Source organism: Pyxicephalus adspersus, chromosome Z (assembly GCF_032062135.1).
Source record: "Pyxicephalus adspersus chromosome Z, UCB_Pads_2.0, whole genome shotgun sequence".
Classification (NCBI taxonomy): domain Eukaryota; kingdom Metazoa; phylum Chordata; class Amphibia; order Anura; family Pyxicephalidae; genus Pyxicephalus; species Pyxicephalus adspersus.
This window is the reverse complement of record NC_092871.1, coordinates 21,247,425-21,267,680: the sequence shown is the minus strand read 5'-3', so window position 1 is coordinate 21,267,680 and position 20,256 is coordinate 21,247,425. Positions and strand designations below refer to the sequence as shown.

The 20,256-nt window shown below is 37.8% G+C and overlaps 2 long non-coding RNA genes across 2 annotated transcripts in view; one reads left to right on the top strand and one right to left on the bottom strand.

Moving 5' to 3' along the window:
- The window catches only part of LOC140343420 (uncharacterized), a 30,842-nt gene extending 19,292 nt beyond the window's left edge, over positions 1 to 11,550 (bottom strand). Inside the window, exon 1 of the long non-coding RNA XR_011923325.1 lies at positions 11,391 to 11,550. This is a non-coding gene — a long non-coding RNA (uncharacterized lncRNA). The remainder of the gene's footprint in view (positions 1 to 11,390) is intronic.
- Positions 711 to 17,426, top strand: LOC140343419 (uncharacterized). Its single transcript, XR_011923324.1, has 2 exons — positions 711 to 2,387; positions 9,895 to 17,426. It is a non-coding gene; the product is annotated as an uncharacterized lncRNA (long non-coding RNA).
- The last annotated feature ends 2,830 nt before the right edge of the window (positions 17,427 to 20,256 follow it).

Below are 20,256 nucleotides of genomic sequence, written 5' to 3'. Positions count from 1 at the left end.
TCAAAATAACTTTTTTTGTTACTATGAATATTTTATAATTTATAATGGTAAAATCAATGTAATTCAGATCAGCAGATGATACATTTATTACTTGTAATCAATTGCAAGGATCAATTTAATTTAATTGTTATATCAGTCATACTATCTATTGAAAATAACATTGCATTGTGCATGCCTAGCATTATTGAATCAAGTACGCCTCATTAGCAGGCCAAGGGCTGTAAGAATTCTGGGTGATTATCTGCTATGTTGGGGTCCTTGCCTGGTCCGATTATTCACCAGCATTTTTGGCTTTTACATTTGTTTCTGTATTGCTAACCTTGTATTTGCTACAGAACACAGATCTCTAGGTAATTGGAAACAGGGGCATCAGCCAGGTTTGTGGAAGAGCTGAGTGCACATAACCATGTACAAGGGTTAAGGCACAATAGATGGATGATGCTCCGTGCAGACTAGGGAGTTGGGTATATAATGCACAGATAATAGGGGGATGGAGAACAACAAATAATAAGTAGTATTTGTGAGAATAAAGGCAGAGAGGTGGGTGGAAGAGACAGAGAAGGAGGATGGAGAAGGGAGGAGGATATTAAAGAGAGGAGGGGAGGGGAGTCACACTTTCCAGGTTGGAGAAGAAGGAGAGAGGTACAATACAGAAGAGGATGAGAAGGAGGAAGAGGAGATTTGGGAAAAAGGGTGAGAGGGGTGGGCAGTATGTGAGCTGATAGATTGAAGAAAGGGGGAAATATCTAAAAAAAGAGAACAAGCAACAGGGATCATTTATTAAAAAAAACAAAAACAGAGAGACATTCCATGAAAAAGAAGACAGCATGGATAGCAAAGCAGAAGACAGAGATTGCTGAATGTAGATGTGACAGGGATGGCTTGTTCTGGAGACCATTGAAAGCAATCACAGATCATTTCTCTTCTCCTTCTGCTCAGGCGGCGAAAAGCTTTAATTGCAGGCGACTGGAGAAAGACGACCACCTGTGTGACTGTGGAGCTCGGAGCTATCCTGGGTACCTAAAATTTAGGCGTTGGGACTAATAACACACTCCATCCAACGCATCCTGTCTGGATCATTCAAAAGCAATCTATTGTCCCTAAAGCAAGAACATGATGAGACGAAGCATGCTTTTATTCGCATAGACATTCCCAAGGATCTAGGCTGGAGTGTCTGATAGAACGTGGCACGAGTAGGTAGCCTGAATTATACATGGATTCATACACTGGATGTGTTGCACCGAAAGCTTTTTGTGCATGCAGCAATCCGAAAACCTGGCCTATGAGCGAAAACCAAAACAAATCCATGACAATAATATTACATGGATATTGTGTGGCCCTCTCTGCCTCCTACATGTGTTCAGGAAGATTCTGCCTCTGTGCGTGTACAATACTTCAATAACTGTGCAAAGAGACAATGCCACTTGACTCAGTTGCGTATTAGGAATTTCTGATGGTCTTTGAGGTATTGGAAATTTGCACACTTCATCGTGCGCCTGTTTTATCTTCTTTTGTCAAATAACTTCATTCTGAACCTGTTCTATCTCCATTTATCAGGAGAGATCTCTATCCTGCAATTATTACCTGCTGTTGTCAGGAGAGCTTTATCCTGCACCTGTATTAGCTATTGGCTTTCTATAACACTTACTCCTGGACCTGTTTTGCTTTCTTTTTGCCAGGAGCACTTCAAAATTCAGCTGTAACCTTCTTCTTCCAAGAGCGCCGAATTTTGCATCTCTTACCTTCCTTTATTAGTGGTGCTTCATCCTGCATTTCTTACCTTTCTTCTGCACCAGTGTAGTCACAAAGATTTTTCAACTTTTCTATATATCTCTTTATCAGAGCTATAAAACACAGCCAAGGGAGTTTCAGCTGAAGATTTTTAGCCATTTCCAGAGGTTGTCAGTGCATCTGCAGGAAGACATGGCTGCACCTCTGTTTGTATTTGATTTAAAAGAGATTACAGTTAAACTGTTTACCTTGACAAGGGATTAGCAGGTTTAATGTCAAATTTGTTTACATTTAGTAAATGTTAGTAAATCTTCCTTCTAAGACTGATCTCTGACCAGATATGCTGAACGCCTCCAGGCTTGGAAGTAGAGAGTCTTCTGCTGCAGCACATCTGGAGGAGATGATATGAGCTCAGTTGTCATATCACAAAGAAGACCCTTATAATGGAGATACCTTGCATATTCCTCCATCCCCCTCTCCAGATGTTGTGATATCTGGCTCAGTATTAGGAGATTATCTTTGTATTCTGTGGAGTTTCTGAACAAAAGAAGAGGATTGGCGAAGTTTTTCCTTGCCACATCTTGCTTGGGCGAATTGGAGGAGAGGAGACCAGCTGCTCGAGTGGTATCTGTTCCCAGAAAGTGAAGCGGTGCATGGTAGGTAGTCAGCGCTCACAAATTACCTGAGCAACATTTGTGTTGTGTATGATCCCTTTCCTGATCTCCTGTTCCCTTTGTGTGTGTTATAATAGGTATAATCTGCACAATTTAATTTAATTAAATAGAAATACCTAGAACCTTTAGCTAGTCCAATTAACCATAAGATTGGTCATTTTTATTAAATGTGGTAAAGCGCAACCTTTTTTACCGCCTACCTGAGCCTCAAGCAGTATATACCAGACAAAGAAAAGGGCATTTGAAGGAAAGATTAATGCTGCTTGATATTGTCCACATTGTGGAGTTGAGAGCTGATTGATGATAAAAGGAAGGAACAGTCATGTTTGGGCTCCCTGACTCTATGGGCCCAGAATCAGCTGCACCTTGTGTCTCTTACCTTGACCGTACCTATACTTCGTTATTATTATCATTAATAAATAGGATTTATATAGCACCAACATATTCCGTAGCGCTGTACATTAGGGGTTGCAAATGACAGACAAATACAGATAGTGACACGAGGAGAGGAGCCTGCCCTGAAGAGCTTACAATCTAGGATGATATGGTTAGGAAATGTATGGTGACAATTTAATTACCTGATAATCTACATGACTCAGGATGGTGCCTTTTTGTTGCTGTGAACAGTGAGCATGGGAAGTGCTGTAATATCATGTATGTAATTTGTGTTATCAGTAACATAATGGGTGTAGCAGCCTGACCTATCCATGGTCCAAATGTAACTCTACCAGGGCCAGGTTTTTTGTAGGTACCATTCTAGGCCATTGGTATTGTGCTGTACAGAAAAAAGCCAGATCATACATTCTCCATACACTTCAGATAAATTAAAAGTAGGTATTCTACAAGTTGGCTCTGTGAAAAATGCTCAATATTTTTTTCTCTGAAGAACCTATAAAAATATGTAAAATAATATGGAGAAAGGTATAGGTAAGTTAACTCTTGAGATCTTCTTTAGATCTTCTTTAGATCTCTAAGATCTTCTTTACCCAGGCCATGGCTTATTGTGCCGTTTTTTTGAATAATTCCAGAGTCTAGGTTCTGCTATCTTTCTCGGTGTGAAATGTAATGTATTTATGTATAACAAAATAAACACTAGACTACAAACCATTGGCAAAGCATTTTCTGAACCAGTTGCAGTCATTTTTTAATGATTTGTAAAGCCAATGTGGTAAGCAACTCTGCACCACAAATGGCCAGCCATGTAACAAAGGTATGTATAAATGTCTAATTATACCTGGTTTAGGAAACAGCATTCACCATTATTGCAAAAGCTATTGCAGGAGCCTCAGGTCCTTTAGAAAACATTTTAATTTAAGACCAGGGTAAAGGACGTTGTCCCAAACTATACACAGGCTTCAATAAACATAAAGCAGGACTCCAGGCAACAGCTAAATATACAGATGAAATACGTATAAGGGATTCGTTTTAGACTACTTTCTGTCCCTCCAGTCTAGAGATTTACTCAGTTCCTTCACACAGCCCTGCCTTGCGCCTGCCTACTCATACCCACAAGCACATCACTCTTTCAGTCCGCTCTTTCCTCCAATCATCGTTCTCCTCTCACTACAGCACAACTAATTGGCTTATCGTGCAGTTTCTCTTTCCCATCTCTGAGCTCAGCAGCAGATCCCATAGCAGACTGCAAGTGGCTGATGATAAATCAAATTAAGGTACTTACACTGCTTGTATTAACAAAATAATTTTATGATGTATTATTAATGACAAAGTTGCTTTGTGTGCATTTTTTAACTACCTGGAGTAGTAGTAGGAGTTAAGAGTTGCTTTTATGGGGTGATAGTCATCCCATTTAGGTGTATATTACTGTTCTTGGCATTTTTAGGTCCCCCCCCCCCCTTTAGGGTTACTTTAACTTACACAGATAATATGAACTGGAGGAAATAAATGCCATTTTTTTTTGTGATCTATCTTACATTATCGGATGACCCTATTTTCCTTTTCAGAATTGCACCCATATTATCAAATAGATTTTTTATTATTTTTTTTTTCTGGAATAAACCATGCAATGTTTTAGTATGATATATAAATACGTGAAAAAAACACAAATACATGTGTAGCATGTGCAATTCTTCAACTGCCATGTTACTTCTACTGATGAACACAATGCATAGCCAGAAAGACAACTCTGTTATTTCCATGTTCAACTCCAGAGATTCCCGTGTCACTGGGCTGCTCTTTTGTCCATAGAACATACTGGAGGTCAAGAGGTGACACTGGATGCCGAAAAAAACATAAAAATTGGGTGTTGTCTGCCTGGCTGCTCAGCATGGCCTGAGGTTTGGTAATCACAAGATTGGCTCAACGTAATGATATATTCAGCTGTTTGCCTGGAGTCAAGGTTTTAATGAAGTTCTTAATAATAGAACTCTGCTCTGAATGAAAAGCAGGATGTTATTTGAAATCAAGAACCTGTTGAAATTACTAATTGTAACCATTTAACACTTTCATCTGCTTTTATTGCAATAGGGGAGAAGCTAATTCCACCCCGTATCAGACATTCTGGAAAATGTTGTTTGCATACACACCCCTTTCAATACACCACTACGATCTGCGACTCATGACTTTTTATATATTATTAATACATATATATATATATATATATATATAGTATTATATACATGACTATAAAACACCAATAGAAGATTGTGGACTTCTGTGTATTTTAGCTTCTGTGTTCAGTATGCTTTCAAAATTACAGTCAGATCTATTTAGGGGATTGTGGCAATTAATTTTGACCATGTTGATTCCAGTCGTAATCAGGATGAGAAATGTTTGACTGTTTTCTATGAGGTTATATCAAGTATAGCAGAATATCATTATTTATTTCAATTTGATCTTTTTGGGATTTCTGGTTAATTAAGAATTTACACAAGATTGGAATACAGTTTTTAATCGTAATTTCAATCTGAATAAAAAGCAAATTTGTGTGGGACCATGATAAGTGAATACTTCCGATACAATCAAACTTTTTAAACAAACCTAAAAAATATAGATTGATGCATTCATCTCCATGTCTGTATAACAGTCAGGACCACAGGCCACAATTTAATTATTTGAGCTTGTGCTGCAATCCTTGGCTACAGTGTGTGTAAAGAATTACAATAGATAACAGCATTAGATATCAGAAGTTTTAATGTTTTTTGATGTACTATTTTCTCAGATGTGCATAAACCTATTTACCATTTGCCTCCTTGGTTTATCTTATTTGCTTTATATGGCCAGAAACATTTGGACACCCATCCATAATAGCTAGTTACGGTGTTAGGATCTAAGTAATGCTACGGCATACAAGGACATTTTAGACAAGATGTGTGCTGTTGGTCTTGTGATAGTTCCATCATGGCTGTTTCCCTGTGCACACACTCAGGTCCATATAAACAAGGTTGGACAAGTTTGGTATGGGAGACTTTATTGGCATACATAAAGCCCTGAGCAGCTTTGCGATGAATTAGAATGTCAATTGCTAACCAGGTGTTCTCATAAACATGGACTTTGTAAATGGACACAAATTCCCAGAGCTTCAAAATTGTGGGGAAACCATTTTCATAAGAGTGGAGGCTGTTGTAGTTCATGATGGAGCTTTGAAATAAGATGCACTCTCATTTCGGTATAATGGTTGGGTGTCCACAACCTTTTGAGTAAATAAAGTAGCTTTGCAAAGACTGTTTATTTTACAGCTTTGACAGCCAAAACTCCATCAGATATTACCCGCAGTTTTATATGTAACAAGATGCTTATGATGCCAGATTTCACGAAACCCAGAATTCCCTGGCTTCTGTTGTGTTGACTGAGCAGTCATGCTGACACAAACACCTCATCTGTCAAGATGCTGAGAGTCATAGATCTGACAATTTGCTCCTCATCAGCTCTCCTGGGACCAGGAAAACAAAAAAGAATTAAGACACAATTATAATTAGAGATTTCAACGACTCCTTCGCTGTAGTCCACACGCAGGTCGTCACTTGGGGCTCGTTCACCTGAGGTTTATTGTCATGCATCATGCTGCTTTTTTCACTAAAGAAATATGTTATGTGTTAAGAAAAAAAAATCTGCTTTCTGCAATTTTTTGGTGCTTTTTGTGTCAAGGCTTTTTAAATGAAGGCATTTAAAGCATACTGCTAAACAATTGAAATACATATTAAAGCATATAATTAGTTTGTTCTGGTGTAAAAATGAACCAAAACCATGGTATGTCATTAACATTACATGTGATATATCAGACTTTTTCAACCAGGGTTTCTCTAGAGGTTGGAGATCCTTAAGAAAAGACCAGTGGCAGAACATTCTATAATGACCAAAGTTATAGGTCATTACAGTTTTCAATGTACTATTTGTTTCATTTCATGATTATCACTGAGCTATAGTTATTGGGTTGGGTTGGGGTTTGGGTTTCAAAGAGAAATTCTCACCAATCTATAAAAAGATTAAAAGGCACAGCTCAAAGTTTACCTCTAGCTTTCACTTTTATCATGACTAATCATGCCATCTTCATTACAATCAATCTCCTGAATTCACTTCCTAGTTTTCCATTTCAGCCCCCATAATGACAACCGCTGACATTCTACACATACATGCCACACAGTGGGCCTGATTCGTTAAAGCGCTCCAAGGCTGGAGAGGATACACTTTCACCAATGAAGCTATGTGATCCAGCAAACCTGAAATGGATTTCTTCAAAGTCATTTTCTAATTGCTAGCAAATGTTTTGAATCCATTCCAGGTTTACTGGATCACACAACTTTACTGATGAAAGTGTATCCTCTCTAAACTTGGATATCTTTAATAAATCAGGTCCAGTGTACCTGTAAATATTTGTTTATAGGCATTCAAAGTAATTCAAGGTAATTCTTTGGATTATCAAATTGTGGTAGGAGCAAATTGGTGTGTTTTAATCTTTCAACCTCTGATCCCAGAAAGCAACGCACTCACTTTCCTGTAACTTCTGTGGCACCGTCACTAAATTTACATGGAGGAAGACTCGAAAAAAAACATATTTCGTAAAGATAAATATCTTTGATGAAATGAAAAAGGATGCAGGAGCAGAAATTCTACTTTAAGTGCCATACAAATATACCGTGAGCATTTTAGGTGGGAATTACCTGAAAACCTTTTCAAGAATTCTTTGTTGTAAAAAGATTGAGAAAGAGAGCATTCTCCACCCAGCATTCTAATTCCTGTGGTAAATTCTGGAATTGTTGGACTGTCCAATTTATCAGTTGTTGTGTTGAATGCCAGAATTGCTAGACCATCCAACAAGCCTTTTCTTATGTTAAATGCCAAAATTGCTAGACCATCTAAAATACCAGATCCTATGGTAAATGCGGGATTGCTAGACCATCCAACACACCAGTTCTAATGGTAAATGCTAGATTGGTGGACCATCCAGCATACTAGTTCATGTATTAAATGGCAGAATTGCTAGACGTAGCAGTTCTTATGTTAAAGGCCTGAACTGTTAGACAATTCAACATACCCATTCTTATGTGAATGCCAGAATTGCTAGACCATCCAACACAACAGTCCTCATATTAAATGCTGGACTTGCTGGATCTCTGAGCATTGATAGATAGATGGATATAAACTGTCAGAAGGCAGATAGATAGATCCTGTCAGCAGGCAGATAGATGAACAAACATATAGCAATAACATATAAGCCTCAGCCTAACAGGGTCACTGAATTAAGAAACTCTACCAAGGGAATTCTATAAATGGAAAGGAGATTGTTGCCTGTAATTGTCAATCAGATTTATTTGCTGTGGTCAAAACTCCTTATTGTAGCCTGTACATAATACACACCGACATATGTTTAGATACAGATGGTAGAATAGTCAGCTCATAGCTGACGTCCTACTGGCATAGTTCATTTGTTCAGACTTCTTTCAAAAGCTGGGCCTGACGTTGCCCATTTTTGTTAGCCAGCTACAATGAAAGGATTTTTTTTATTAATGAAATGGGAACATTTACTTGACCAGCCCCAGAGACTTTTCAGCCTACTGGCAGACCTGTATGGCATACTAAAAATTTGGTGATAGATGCCTGTTATAAAATACACTGCTTGCAAAAATTAGTTTATGTTCATTAAAAAAATATGTGAAATGTAGGGGAAATGTATACTGAAAGAAATATCAAAAGCTTCCAATGCTGACCAACATCTGAAAAAGCCAATAGTGTACACACGCTGGATACGATTGTTTGAACGATGCAGGAAGTGACATGTAAAGGAAAAAGTGTACTTCAGAACCATCCACGATCACTGAACGACTGTACACAGGATAGATAGTGAACGATCGTCACTCACTCAGATCTCCTGGGACGGTCGTTCCTTTCTAGCAACAATCCTCGATCTTCGGCGTTGTTGTGCACTTTTGCTAACCAATATTAGACGATCGGTCGTTAGTCGTTCATTTTCAACAATAATTATTGCAATTGTGTACGCAGCTTAAGTGAAGTCAGAACTTCTCATATGCCTACAAGGACAGTAGGTACAGAAGTCTTTGGATCAGCATGAAAACCAAGAAAATAGGATTTTATTCGAAGCGTTTGATAAATGAAACTTACATATTTTTAGTACACTTTTCCTTTAATAATTTTGATTTTCAAAAAATCTATGAGTGCCATATAGCTGTGTGTGGATTTAAGTGTAACTTCAGTTGAAATCTTTATTTTTATTGTTTTGGATAAAGTCCCCTAACTTCCTATTTATATAATTATCATAGTGATCATTTCCTTGCTCTCTTTCCTATTATGCCTTGATCCTGGGCAATGTTGTCACCCTCCCCACATTGTGTCCCTGTTGAGATGGTACTGTAGGAGAAATGGGTATCTCATCCCATAATGTGCCAAAAGTGTGCAAGCCAGATAAGAAAGAGCGAGGCCCAGAGCCTGTGTTGGCACATAACCATATTAAAATAAGGACACATTAGGTATTTGTCAACTTTTTTGTGCAATGAGGAATAGCAGGAAAGCACTATTCATGCAGAATAGTCAGTAGAGTATCCTGAGATGTATTCTACATTTAAATAAATTATGTTTTTTTGCTCGTTTTGCGATGACATATGCATGTCTTTTGTTTTAAGAAGTGTTAACCAATAAGCCGGTCTTAAATGATATGTGAACTAAAAAAATGCAATTACACAAGCATGTCATTATGGAGGGATAACATATAAAGCTGTGCAAGCATCTTTAGCAGCCTTTAGGCATGCAATCTGAATTGTTTGACAGTTGGGGATTTCAGTATAGCTCTCAGGGGATAGAAGGAAAAAGAGAAAAGTTTAAAGGTCATATCTCCTCAATATGCCTAGACACGTTAGAGAGGTATGGTATATTAAAAGACAAAGAATAAATGGTGTAGAGCACATTGTTATGTTTTTGATGACCTATATACAATATATGCGGATATAAATGCTGCAGTGTTACTAGTACCTTTGCATACGTTGTGTAAACTGGTAAATGATTATTCTCTTTTCTCCAGGGAGAAGTCAGCTTATAAGAGGAACATATTTTTGTGAAAATGATTCCAGGTGGGAGAAGAGAAGGAATGAATCCTGGAAGGTCATCAGAATCCAAGGAAGACCGTGAGGAACGTATTTTAGCCATGCTGGGCATTATTGGAACCATCTTAAACTTGCTGGTTATCATCTTTGTGTATATATATACTACCATATAGAACCAAAAGGACTAACTTATCCACATCCATACAAGTAGGAGAGAGGACAACCTCATTTCATATTCTTTTTATGAAGACATTGGGTATCTACTAAGTTCCTCTATACAACTGGATTATAAAACTCACTAAGTTATGGAATGGTGCCTCAAAGGAGCTCAGTTCTTGGTCCATTCCAAAGTCCCTTAATGCACCTTATGTATACAGTGTGGGTTTAATACTACAGGTAACGTCTACAAGCACAATTAGAAAGGAAAATGCAGCCTACTGCCATTCACTTCAAGTTGTTTAGCTCTTCTGTGGGGCAAAACAATGTGCTGCAAAATGCCCTCAGTCTGCTCTCTTATGGTACAGAGAACCAGTCAACAGCCCCTCATGGACTCCATTGCCAAGCCATGTCAAGTCTGCTAAACAACGTGCAGAAAACAGGGACGTCTTAACTATAAAAGGGATGTGGGCTTACGATGAGACAGCTTAAGATGGTCTATGTGAGTTGGTCCACATCATGTACACCAAAAGCTTTATAATAGAGGGATCAGTTAAAATCCAGGACATACTCATTTTGTCTACATTGCTTGAAAATGTTCATTTCAAGCCTAAACATTCAACAGATGTGTGACAAGGAGCTAAGGTATACTATATGTTTAATGAAGATTAAATGTATAAAATGGCAATATGAAAAATCTCTGACGGATTGGGTATGAGTTCAGACACAAGAGGTGAACTTTGAAATTTCTGACAGAAATGTGAAGGAAGTTTTTTTAATTAATTAGAGGTTAATTCTGGCACCCAGTGGTGTGTTATACATCACTGGTCACAATAAATATTTTATCTGCTCTGCTTCCATTACTTAAGACCTCCATGGTGCAACCTTTATTGGACTGGGATTAAAACAAAAAAATTTGCTTCATGCAGGGGAAATGTGTGATATGTGTGTGATAATAAGAAAAGAAGAATTGGCCATTGATATCATCCTAATATACCTAGCTATAGGTTCACCTGAAAAACAGAACCTAGCCTATAGAAGCTTGGGTCACATTTGCTGATGCATGGAAGACCCAAGGAATTATTGGTAACCCTAGGTGGACCTCTTCTGCCCCTTCCACATTCCTCTGTACTTATTAGTAATCCAAAAGCTTTCTGACTTCTCTTCAGTTTAATGAATGCCTCTCTTGTAATCGAGAAAATCATTACACTGAGAAAGGTTACAACACCAAGCCGGTGAAGGGGTCCTACTATGTTGCTTGTGGCAGGCTCCAAGCACATGCAGGAATGAATCAATCAGATATAGTAATATTCCTTACCTGTGTCTGTTATCATCTGGATTAATGTACTGTGCAGTAATAAATTCACTCTGGGTGCAGCCATGTTGAGTAATTCATGCAGTTTCTATACAGATGATTGGTTGCTCCCTGCAAAAATGTCAGAAATGTAAGGCATACTTCTTATCTTTTGCTGCTGGTTTCTCAGCAACGGTAGCATGAATTAACATTAAAGTGACTTTTGCAGTTCTTCAGACTGTATTTACAAGGTCGTAATCTTGCCTTATGTGTGCCAGAAGTCTAGAGAAAAAAGAAAACCCACCCTCAATGCTAGTCATGTTGAAGGATGTGTCACCTGATTCACTCATTTTTCCTGATAAGCTGGTGGACCAGATTGTGCCTTGCTGGCTCCAAGACACTTTCATTCTGGCTCATGAGTCCAATGGTTACTTTTGTAAAGCAACTGAGCAAAAACATATGCATTGCTAGTGGTTGTCATCAAGCAATGAGTATTGAAGCTGCCAATTCCTTTAAATCATCTGCACATTGATTAAAAAAATGTACAAGCAACTACATGAGCAGTAGTGTTGTTCCTGGTCCAGAGGAGTCTTAATATTGCCATGATGCCAGAAAAATGACCGATGAATGAGCTTAGTACAGCTGCTTTGCCTAATGAATGTAGATATATTGAGTGTATAGGGGTCATTTTTGTATTTTTAATGATGCAAACCCCATGTGTGTCTATTAAAATTCTTAGGGCTGGGTTAAATACTACCACCACCACAATCATGATCACATATATCTACAAAGCTGAAAAAAGAGCTGGAACCAACTATTTGGATAAATGAAAACAAAAAAATTGGGAGTTCAGCCAGAACTGTGGGGAAGTGAGGCAAGCTTTAGGTAACCCACTAGGACCAAAGCCATAGCAAAGGTGAAATCTTCATCCTAATACTCCTGTTCAACACAGACTAGCTAGCTAGATAGCTAGCTCCCACACTGTTCACATCTAATCCCAGCTGATAACTCTCCTGTTGCCTTATGTTAAGGGGCAGACATAGGTTGGTGCAAAGAGTCTGCACGAGGCACTCATATGCTCCTTAGTCTCAATACCCTCAATGCTAGGAGGGCTTGGAGGGCCCGCATGGGACTTCCAAGTCAGTTCAGCAGTGGGGGGCAGAAGTCTGTTCTGCAGAGGCGCTCACTGTTGGCTATGTCCACCACTGAATTAGGTATTACATATAACTTATATATAGGTTCTGGGTTCCCAAGAATAATCAGAGCAAGTACTGAAGAAAAAGAAAGACATAAATATATATTATAATTCCTTATATCTAGTGGTGACAGGTTTACTCTTGGCAAGGGTGCCATGAGTTTGTCCAGATATGGACTGAGAATATAAAATGTCTGCCTCCGTTTAGGAAGCATTACACACATGTGCATCTATGCCCATTTTTTTTACTTTGGGATAGAATGGGAAAATGATAGAAGCCCTGTAAGGTTTTAGTCCTATCCAGAGACCTGATTTTCTCTTATTCCCTGTTCTAGGGACAATATTTTACCAGGCAGGAGGTGTAATATTTAACAGGAAAATTGACAACACTGAAAAGCTGTATAGAGATATGTATCCCAGGGGAAAATTCCAAATGATTGCTTTCATTGTTTCCAAGCCAGATCAGTAAAAAATTAGAGAAAGACAAAAGATGGCTTTTTGTGGCAAACTAGTACTGCTAAAAGCATCAACTATTTTATTTGAAACCATACAACAAAATATAAAATATGAAAGTTGATAAACAATGACAGTAATCATTACATATAGAATCGTCAGATTGTATACACATTGTAGATGTTGGTCTTCATACATGTAGATATTGAGGCCCAATGTGTAAAGACCATTCAATCTTTGTTTCTTTCTTTCTTTCCTTCATTCTTTCTTACCACAAACAATTGTTTGTGGTAAATTGGAGTCTCATACCCGACGCGTTTCGCACATTTGCTTCCTCAGGGGATATTGAGACCTAAAGTTCTTTAAGTTGGTAAAAAGCAGAAGGAAGACAGAAGGTCTTTAGGCAAAGAAACACTTCGTCCTAAATTGTGTTCAAACCTATTTGATGGAAATGTTTTCCAACATGTTAAGCAGTATTAATTAGTCCGCATATTTGTTGAGTTTGTGGTTTATGGGACAATTTATAGAGATAGTTGTTCCGTAATAATTATTAATATTAAACAGGATTTATATAGCGCCAACATATTACGCAGTGCTGTACATTAAATAGAGGTTGCAAATGACAAACAAATACAGACAGTGACACTGGAGGAGAGGACCCTGCCCCGAAGAGGTTACAATCTAGTTCCTTAATGAGTTTATTAGGAAAGGAATTTGAACATGAATATTCTTAAGAGTCCTACTGCATTAGCTTATATATGGAAAGGGTGTCAGGGAGGAATGAAGTGCCTCAGAGGTTCCCCAGTTTTCTATCATTGGTGGAACGTGGTAAGAATGGGATGTCTGCAGCCAGCTCAAGACAAAAAACTGTCAAAATGGTCTTTACACATTGGGTCTCAAGCCCAACATCTATATTGTGTATACAATCTGACGGTTCCATATGTAATGATTTCTGTCATTATGTATCAACTTTCATGTTTTATATTTTGTTGTATGGTTTCAAATAAAATAGCTGATGCTTTTAGCAGTACTAGTTTGCCACAAAAAGCCATCTTTCTTCTTTCTCTAATTGAACACTGAAAAGCTGTCAGAGGTTCTATCATTTGCTTCCTAACTTCAGAAAAGCATTTTCCCTACTATCTGGATAGATTTTCTCTAACTTCCTTTCCTGGGGATAACCTTTTGTATGAGACAAGAAGTGAAGTAATATTTCCAAATTAATGAACTACTACAGTAAAACCTGATAGGAGTTCCAGTCTTTCCCTACTCTATTCAAAGCTAAAAAGTTTTGTCTAATGGAGTACTTTACATCCAAGTATTCTGAGAGTTTTATGCATGTGTTGCCTTATTTTGCCTTCATAAACCCAAATATTCAAGAGAAAATTTACAAGCACTGTGTTTTTGTTGTCATTTACCCTTTAAAGTTATGGCATTTATCTGGGCCAGTGTTTAGTCATACAGACCCTTCAGGCAGCCCACCCCTGTGTTATGTGACTCAGTGTTTGCTGCTTATCTCCAAATGCTCATGGTTTAATGCCAGCCCTGGCTCTCCTGTAGTTTTACGCCCTCTGATAGCATAGCACCCTCCTGGGTAGAGGCAGATTTCCAGCCCTAACCAGCTTACACTAACCACAGAATTATTTTTACATAAGGCAGATCTGTTAGCATTCAGAGTTCACCCATGCTGTAAATGATCAGATAAAGAACTAAAGCTCATTCTGGTGTTTAAATGAATGTAAGATGTGCTAGTGACCCTTTATAGATTTTCTCCAAAAACATTGATTTATAAAATAAGATTTGCAGAAACCCAACGTAACCAGTCAGACCTCTCTTTTCATAAGTAAGAAAAGTTTAGGGCAATTGCTATTTGGTTGCTGCTTTTTAGTGGTCACAAAACCTTTGTATCTCTTTAGCTCTACTGCTGAAGTCATCCAGAAGTTCCCAGAGGTGCCCATTAAAATATGAAAAAATGAAAAGAAAGTTTTGTTTTTGTTCAGGCCTTTGACTTAGGGCCATGTATGCATAACTGTGGTTAATACTACCTTGGTTAACAATAAGGGACTGTCCTGGGGTGTATTTGCCCCTGAGCTGGCATAGTAAGATATTTTGGGTTGGTGGCCCTAGAAGGAAACATTTCAACAATTTGACATTGGTCAATAGGCACCTGCAGTTGGTTGGCAATTTATAGCTAGCTGCTTCCTATTTAGATTTCGAGTCACATCTTCTGGCAGAGGAAAGTCTTCCAGCACTCTCTTTGTGGCCCCAGCCCTTTGTGTCTTTGTAGATCTACTTTACACAGACTGTGTGTGACATTTTACATTTGTTGTAATGTGCCAGTACACCCAGAATAGTTTATCATATTTTTTTGTTTTGTGCTGCAAAAAATGCAGCTTGCAGTGTTTGGTCACTCTAAAATACCTATAACTGCTTTTAAAAAACCTGTAAACACTAACAGTTTAAGATACCCATAAATGCTCATAAACGCACCACTAATATGATTGGGGCTTTTATTGGTGTTCATGAGTCTTTTTACTTCTAAGGGCCTAAGATGTCATGTGAACATAATTGATCTATGCTCCTGTTACACTACAGCATATATCAAGCCAGCACTATTACCACAGCATTGTCTCCTGATATTTTGCTGAAACAGCCACATTTTAACTAGGCCATCATTGGGTTTTCTAGGAAGTAAGAGGGCCACATAAAAATATGATGATCAACAGGAAACAATGTAGTATTACTGACACTGAATAACTTTAGGGCCAACCTATATTGGGATTAGTAGGCATTTACCAGTGGGGCTATTTTCAGACAGAAGACTAATGCATATATAAATATAAATATATATATTGTATATATAATATATATATATTTATTTCATTTTTTTTAATGTTGTTCTTCCTAAAGAATTTGCATCTTCTCCTGATTTGATCACCAGATGTACAACCATTACAGCAATGTTGATGACCTGACATTTCAGCCTGGTCAACTTTCTGTCCCCAACTTGTGTTGTAAAGGAGAAGCAGCACCCTAATGAGTCAACCGACCAGCCTGCTTCTTGTCAATAGAAGTGTATGTGGTATACCTGAGATCTGTTGTATCTGTTTGCAATCATAGGGTTGCAAAAGGCTGTGATTACTTAAAATTCAGGTACTTACCCTTCATTGTATTACAGCACATTAACATTATCTTTAATGAATTTATTATATGCATTAACCTTGTGTTTTTATATCTGCCAGGAATTCAGACTCAATAGTCACCTTGTCAGATCAAGCAGATGGATTCAGGTTTCTACCACACCACCGGCATATTTGTGTTGGGGTAAAAGCCTATAAATTGTAGAATGTGATAATAGGGTTATAAACTGCACAGTACATAATCCTTAAATGTTATTTTACCATTGAATACTATTGGCCATCTACGCAAAATCTAGCTTTTCAATGCAAGTGTGTAAGGGCAAATGACACATAGGCTAAATGCCCTGCAATGACATATATGTGTGAAAACACACCACAATACATTGCTTAATAAGTATTTTCCTTCACATGGCAGATAAAGTTTAAGGGGTCCCTGTTCAGATTTTTGTATCAGAGACTTATGTCTAAATTGTACCTAATATATAAGGTCTGCCATATTACTGCCTATGAGCCATCACCACTGGGATGAAGTATTGTCATTTGTGCTGGTTTTATATATGCATGGTATCCAAACTTTCTAATTAGTCGTCTTTACAAGGAGAGGATGATCAACAATTCTCTTCACTGAATATATTTATTTGGTCTCATTGTGTTTTTATCAAGCCCACAACTGCAAAACCATACAGGAAGGCCTTGTGATTGGCCAATACTGTCTTTCATAAAGGTTCTTATCAATGATCCATTGCATGATACAAAACTAATGGTAATCATACAAACCTAGAGAAGTATGTGTCCTGGATTGGAACCATTGCCAATTTGCTCAAAAGTGAAAAGTTATCCCAGGAAAAATTGTTTACATCTGCTAAAGTTTTACAGGCAGAAAGTTCAGGTCCAATACCTTCCTATGACATGATCCCTCAGGATTTTTGAGAAAATACATGGGGATGAATCACAGCGAATAGAAAGAAAAAAACTGCCTCTGTATCTTCCTCAGTGACATTGTTGTATAAGTGCTAAAAAGTTTCCTTCTTGCAAATTCTTTCTGATTTCATTGGCTTTATTTTTACGTGTGATGCAAAAAAAAAAAAAGAAGTTAAGATGAGTTTAAAAAATTCAATGTTGGTCTTCCATGGGAATTGTACAATACAAAAAAAGAAAAAACTTTTTACTCCAATAGAGGTGGACAAGATACTTTGTTAATCCAGAAGGCTACCCTTTAGAAGAAATGTATTTTCTATGTATTTCTTGATAAAAAATAAAAAAAGTTTAAGTTTGGATTTGAGTCATTTTTCAATACATAATTTTGATTAAAACTATTTAAAAATGTAAAGAAACGTTCCAACTCTCTCATTATCATTAAAATGGATTTAAAGTTTTTTTTTGCTGGCATTTAGTAGGTGGTTCAGTTGTGTTGCAGTTTTCGGGTGTTGATGAAATGCTATAAGCAATGTGTCCAATACTGGAAAACTGCTTTTCATACCAAAAAATGCCTTCCTTAACTCTGTTACAGCTTTTGTGTGCCTAGCAGCTGAAACTGGGTGCCCTGTAAGCCTTCTCCCCAATACAATGTGGCCACCCATGTGAACAAGCCCTGTCTGAAAACAAACCTATTTGTAATAAACTCCACACTGACTATCCAACTTCCTTAAAGGGGTATGTAACCGTAACAAGTAACTTCTCTACTTTTGTTCCTTGAGGTCTGTTAACAGTGCCTAAAAGTGTTTTATATCTGTGTGCAATTAGCATGTAACAAGTTGCTTGTGTTTGGGACCCCATTGTGAGTACTGGCACACTGGTCAGGGCACTTTCCTAGCTTTTCCTGAACTGCAATTCTTATTACAAGCCTTTTAGCTAGCTCTTTGAGTAATTTGTTACTAACTGCAAGGCTGGGCATAGTTTACTTATAAACCTATATTTATTTTATAATAAAAAAGAATATACTGTAAAATTGTGCACAGTAATGAAGGGTGCAGGTTCTTTGGGGTCTATTGTAAAAGTCTGAGGGAGGTCTGTTTTCCTCTCCTCCGGGGGGTCTCTTTTCAGTCCTCAACAAGTACATGGTGGTCTGGCTTCAGCTGGTCTTTGAGGATGAAGTTTTGTCTAGTTTCAGCCAGGTGGACCAGAATAAGTATTCCACATGCCAGGAACCTTGTGATCCTGAGGGAGTAAAGGGATTTTGAGGTCCTTCCACTTTGGAGGATGACCACAGTACTCTCATGCAAAAACTACCACTTGCATTTTCTAAAAAAGAATGACCTTTTGTGCTCTTTTACTTCTGACATTCTTCTGAGGACTACAGAAGAAAACTGCCTATCTAAGTTATGGAGAAGAAGAAAGCTTCAGTACTTTTGTCCTCTTATCCCATTATCCTGATTCAGTTGGGTATATAAGTGTTGTTGCTCTAGAACTGGAAATGTATTACTGGCAGAACCACTGGCCTGAATAAAAACTAATTCAGCCAAGGACTGGGAATCAGATATGATATATTACATTTTAGTTTTTGAATTTAGATATGCTTTCGATGCTACATAACAAAAAAACCTTGAGGGTTTGCTAGCTTATAGAACACTTTAGAAGAAATGCTGATTGTGACTAAGCAGTACCATAAAAAATATACATTTTATTCATAATGTTTTCTGATAAACACTTTCTGGTCCCTAGACACCCCTGTTTCCACAGCCTCATAGTTGTATCTGCAGTGTTAGACCTAAGGCATCACAGTCTCTGACTTGTATTTGGTGATGTCACCCCTGTGATGTTCATTGTTCTCCTTGCTGGAGGCTTTGACATATGGAAGTAAATCCCTCCCTTTATCAAAATGACCACTTACAGAAACGGAGTAGAACAAGCATGCTAAGCCAATAATGCAGAAAGGACTACAAGAAGACTGCAAGACAACTACTTCTTACCTGCATTTTTATTGGACACAACTTCCATTAAATGATAAATTGGAGGAATGTTCTGATTTTAGCACAAATGGAGTATTTGCTTAACAACCTTTACAGTTCAGTTTTAGTTTATTCCTGGGAGGTTGTGCATGCCATTTATTGATATTTAGTTTTATATTGCTCTTTATATCAAACAGAGATTGTAATAGGATTTCCCTATGCTTGTGTCTCAGCCACCCCTTTCATTACATTCATAATGAAATAGCTAGCCAATGAGGACACCAAACTTTTATGCATTTTATACCAGTAAGTATCCAATCAGTGCACTACAGAAATTTTCAACTAGGTTTTAGTTGCAGCAGTTGAATGGAACTGTAGTTTTTGTTGGAATTAACCCATCACTGCTGTTCCTGAGTGATATCAGAAGCTATATATCTATGGAACAATCACTGGAAGGTGAGCCAAAGATGCTAGCCGCCAATGTAAATGTGAATTTTTGGAGTTTAGTTTCCTTTTACCAGAGGACTGTTGTCCGGCTATAGGCTTTAAATACTTACATTTACCTAACAAGCAGTAAGTAAGCTTTTAAAACATGCCGCCTCCACTGCTGTCTGCAGATGCAGGTCCAGAGGAGTAATTCATTCTTGAATTGATAACATAACTTTAACTTTTCTTTCGCTTAGCAGTTCAATATTCCTTCTATTCCCAGTAGTGAATCTGCAGCCAATCCATAGTGTGCACTAGAGTACACCTCTTGTGTTCTTTGAGAGTGGATTGCTGTACAGTGCCTGCAGCTACAGAGGTAAGTGAGAACTTTTACTGTTTGCTAAGAATATATTTTATGTAAAGAATATGTAAATGAACAAAGACTGTACAGCAGACCAACCTGTTCAAAGTCCTCCCACTCATGTTAGATTAATTATTTACACTAGATTAGAATTGTTTGCTGACCACACAATACAGAGCAGACACATAATAATGGTAATTAGTAAATGTGGTTGAACAGTGATTGTATAAGTAATAACATGCATGGCCAAATTGATCATGTATATCTGACACTTGATACACCAGAAAGTCTGTATATAAATACATCAAGCTGCCTCCCATGAGTGTGATTGGGGACACCTCTCCTGCATTAGTAAACAGTTCACAGATCAGCAGGTGACAAAAAGGAGAGGACTGGGCTGATGCATGAAATCTTTGCGTGGAATAAAGAT